This window comes from Macrobrachium nipponense, chromosome 31, assembly GCF_015104395.2.
Source record: "Macrobrachium nipponense isolate FS-2020 chromosome 31, ASM1510439v2, whole genome shotgun sequence".
In the NCBI taxonomy this organism is placed as follows: Eukaryota; Metazoa; Arthropoda; class Malacostraca; order Decapoda; family Palaemonidae; genus Macrobrachium; species Macrobrachium nipponense.
Genome location: NC_061093.1, coordinates 33,180,477 through 33,185,553, shown reverse-complemented (window position 1 = coordinate 33,185,553; position 5,077 = coordinate 33,180,477). Strand labels below are relative to the sequence as shown.

General features: G+C 34.6%; 1 protein-coding gene across 2 annotated transcripts in view; it reads right to left on the bottom strand.

Moving 5' to 3' along the window:
• Positions 1-2,746, bottom strand: part of LOC135206749 (solute carrier family 52, riboflavin transporter, member 3-B-like) — an 83,150-nt gene extending 80,404 nt beyond the window's left edge. For both annotated transcript variants that reach the window (XM_064238238.1, XM_064238239.1), the window contains exon 1: positions 2,391-2,746. The gene's annotated coding sequence lies outside the window, so the exon portion shown is untranslated. The remainder of the gene's footprint in view (positions 1-2,390) is intronic.
• Between the last annotated feature and the right edge of the window lie 2,331 nt (positions 2,747-5,077).

The window sequence follows — 5,077 nt, the reverse complement described above, 5'->3', positions numbered from 1 at the left end:
TGTCCAGGCCAGTCTCTTACAACGCTCCTGATTGGCTGTTGATAAGCCAATCACAGGGCTGGAAACTCTCAGTCTCTCTCTCGAGTTCACTTAGGTAGGATGTATGTTCCACTTCTCGCGAGGGATACTTTTGAAAGACGTATATCTAAAGAGAAGTGGAACATACATCCTGCCTATGTGAACTCTCTCGATAGATTGAAAGTTTCCACTCCTGTGATTGGCTTCTCAACGGCCAATCAGGAGCGTCGTAAGGGACTGGCCTAGACATCAAATGCACGGTTGGATTGGTGTGAATCTACTATAGTCACTAGGGGTACTGAGGACGCTGTCTAATTGATTAGAGATTAAATGATCAGGAATGTTCAGATAACTAAGTGATACTATAAACGACAGGGAAAGGAGGAAAGGAACAGAAGTAGCGCAGTAAGCCGTGAAGGAAATACTTTTTTTTATGATAATTTCCAATGAAAAGACATGTGAAACCATCATTAAAAGGCCCACGGAATTGAATGCTCATGTGCGATAAAAGAGGGAACGAGAAACGTACAAACCAACAATTAAGGTGAATTATCAAATGGAGATATATATATATATATATATATATATATATATATATATATATATATATATATATATACTATATATATATAGTGCATACAGTAAAAACCTCAGTATTAAAACTTCCTCTCAAACTTGTATGCACTGATATCGATATCGATGTCAAAAAAAATAAACAAATAAGAATTTAAAAAGTGTGTACAGTTAATCTGCAAAATCTGCAAAATGAAGTAACGCCTTATGGTGCAACATGGCAACTGACCAGAGTGTTGCCATTGCGTCACCCCGTCTCGGATACAGGTTATTCACTTAATTTTTACTTATTTGGAATTTTTTATTTTTTTTTTATTTGTAACTTAAAACTTGACCCGTGTAAACTTGCAGATAATCAACATGCAGAAAGAGCGCTTGACAAATTGGCTATAATGGAGATATTATTTTTCAAGTAGTTTACATAAAGGTGAATATTAACGAACACCTGTTGCATTAGCTAATCCATTAACTAGCCCTATTTATTAAAAGAGCGTGAAATGAATTTTGATACTACATTGCAATGTTTAATGGAATACTAGTAAATTTTGCTTGTTGATACCTCTGCCCGGCATCCAGATACAATCACATACGGTAATTATAAAATAAAGTAGACAAACTTACAAGAATAAAAATATACACTGCATGGACATTCATGTTCTTAATAGCCACACACACACACACACACACACACACACACACACACTTTTATACATACATATATACATGTGTATATATATATATGCATTGCATCTATATATCTATCTATCTCTATATATACACATATATATGTGTGTATTATGTATTGTACACACACACACAGATATATATAATATATATACTATATATATATATATATTAATATAGATATATATAGATATATATATATATATAATATTTATTTTTATATATATATAATAATCATATGAACCGCATCTCTCATAAAATAAAATTGAAAAATTGGCTGATTCCACCCCTGATGTTCCCCATTCAGTTATGTCTGTATCAAAACATTGCCATTATAACACCCTCTGACAAACGAATCCATTCAGGACAACACAGCCGAAATGAGAACTTGAAAAACCACCTGTTAGTTGAGCCGAGTATCGTGAGTGTACAAGACTTCAAGCCTTTCTTTTGCTTATAGAGAGAGAGAGAGAGGGAGAGAGAGAGAGAGAGAGAGAGAGAGAGAGAGAGAGAGATTGTTTCAGTTCCAGCCAGAGGATCTAGAATTCTCCTCCACCTTCATTGCTTCCAGGTTCGTAAATTATATGATTTAAAATATCAAATCGGCAAGAAGCTCATTAAAAAAAAGAAGTCTTTACTGAGTTTGTCAGGCTGAGAGAGAGAGAGAGAGAGAGAGAGAGAGAGAGAGAGAGAGAGAGAGAGAGAGAGAGAGAGAGAGAACTTTGTACATAAGCTGAGTGCTATAACTAATATTGCAGCGGAAAAAAATTTGAAAAATTTCTGAATGAATTACATTTTGTACAGACTGATGTAAATAAAGAAGAAATTATGATTAACAATAAAGCATTCACAAACTGATATTAGGACTTATATCCCACGATTTCTAGTTAAAATCTCGACAATCCACAAAAAGATGTATTTATTAAATAAACCTTCCTATTCTTTGAATAGGAAGGTTTTGCCATGGACATGGCCTAAGGAAATTAATTATCTGTTCAAGATTCCACCTCCCAATAATGACTTCGTAATAAAATATGAGACAAACAAAACATAAATAGAAATGCGAGAATAATTGCTAAGCAACAGAACATGACACATAAATGAAAAGGTCTTACCTTAGATCACCGGTATCAAAAGGTGTAAGTCTGCGCCTGCCAGCTCAACTCGCACCCGGCCAGCACCGTCTGACGTCTTGCAAATCAATATAGGAAGGCCTCTCTTATTTACAGACAATAAAGATCTGGCCGATGGTTCACGTATACCAGGCTATATGCTAGCAGTGGGAACGATATACCTTCGGTAAGGCGTCCACTATACGTATAGAATGTTCCTTGAAATCAAATGAGAGACAGAGAGAATGATCGAGAAGGTAGCTCTGGCCCGCTGGCGGACGAGGCGAGAGAACAACGTGTCAAGCTAACAGAGCTCGAAAAGATGCAACCCTTCACTTTGCCTACCACGGACGCACTGACCTGCCGAAACCGACGGTGCCAGTATTTATACCATTATCCGCTGCACCTTTAGTGCCAGATATATCATTTTTCTTTGACATATAGTTCCTCTTTCGTAAGGATCTAAATGCTCGCAATAGAGGATTATGGATTCTCCATCGTATATAATTGAGGCTCAGGCTCAACGTTGAAAAGTCTTATATTAATCTCCCCATGTACCAGTGACTTAGCACTATTTTCATTATCATTTTCGTGATTGCTTCATATCTGGGGTTGTACGTGAAGTCCTTACTCGCTTGGTATTCTTACAGGGGACTAAAAAAAGAGACAAAGCTGTTTACCAAAATAAAAGTGTTCTAAAAGAAAATGAGAATAAATAAGAGGGCAATGAATAGCGAACGAACGCCTTTCTACAGGAGGTAACAATGCTTCTAAACAAAGGAGTTCACAGGATTTGAGAACAGAAGAACGGAAAGTCCCGTATCCTGAAAGCGAGTAACGTAAAGGACTGATAAAAGCAGTTGATTCACGAGTTCACTCATTTTCTTATCATACAGTATTTGTGGCATTTCTGGAACATCCTTTTTCTAAGAATGTTGGTTGGGGCATAGGCCTATTACCCGTGAAACATGATTAGTTTTAGCAACCTTTTTCTTAATATGAGATCTCGGTTTGATAGAGCTACTGTACTTGCGACGGAAAGACAAATATGAACCATAATAAAATGAAAAATTTATATACATGGGAAGCAAGTAATACAGTCCATTGTTTGATACAAAATTCTTATTTGGTTGGCAAAGTCTTAGGCGTTTCAGTTACAAAAATCATGATACAAAAATGAGAATGTGTTTTTGGTTATGTAATGTTTACCCAAATAGTAATTTCCCGCAAATTCCTTTTTATCTGCCAAAATAGGCGTGAGAGGAATTGTAGTAATTAGATATATAGTATTATTATATATATAATATATACAGATATATATATATTATAATATATAGAATAATTTGATTTTATATGAATTATACATTTTATATAATATAGAGAGATTGATAGAATATAGTATATATAGATATTAGTATAGAGATAGAGAGAGAACATTAATATGAATAATCATGGTATATATATATATATATTAGATATAGATATATATATAATAGAAGATATATATAATATATATATATATATAATATATAATATAATATTTTTGATATGAATATACCATTTTTGATATATATATAACCATATAATACTGTTAATATATATATCTATATATAGATTAGATATATATATTATATAGAAATTTTTATAATGAATATACATTTTACTATATATATAACCAATAATAGTATGATATTATATATATAAATATATATACAATAATCAGTATTATATAATATATATATATAATATAATATATATATAATAAATATTAATTTTACGTATTAGTTATAGCTACATAAGTGTTTAATTGTCTGGCTTTCATCATAGCCAGTAGCCACAGGATGTGCATGTCAGCGAGAGTATGATAATAATACTTTTCCCCAGATTTCATTACTTGGAAATATGACGAAAATCCTGTGAGTCTAGGAGAGAGAGAGAGAGAGAGAGAGAGAGAGAGAGAGAGAGAGAGAGAGAGAGAGAGAGAGAGAGAGAGAGAGAGAGATTCTCATCAGTTTGAACAACTTTGTAAACAAACTAAAGGCCCATATATTAACCAGTTTAATTTTTATGCACGTTATTTTCATTTATTATTCTATTCAGTAGTCATCTATTCATCTATAAATCATTTCGCACGATGAGAATAGGAACAAAGAAGAGGCAAAACAAAATAGAGAGTGCCACTAGTACCATACGGGCTAGAAAACTGTAACCCAGATGTCTGTGTTGGAAGGGAGCGTCTCTGTGAGCTGAAGCCTAACATTTCTGAGCTGAAGTGCCGGAGCTATGAGGAGCTGCGTGGAGCGGAGGTGAGGTTATGTGGAAGCTCAAAGCTAATGTTTCTCCTTGCTATAACGATTTTTGAAATTTAGGCTGTCAAGCCAAGCGCTAGGGCACCTCCAGCCATTAAAGGGCTCAAGACAGTGATAAAAATTTAAGTATATCTTAGTTTTACCAGACCACTGAGCTGATTAACAGCTCTCTTAGGATTAGATATTTTTACGCGGCTATGAACTAATTAGTTACTTAGCAGCGGGACCTACAGCTCATTGTGGGACCCGAACCACATTGAGAAATGAATTTCTATCACCAGAAATAAATTCCTCTGAGTCCGCGTTGGCAGAGCGGGGAATTGAACCCGGACCCTGAGATCGGTAAGCAAGCACGTAACCCCCTCATCCAACGAGGAACTT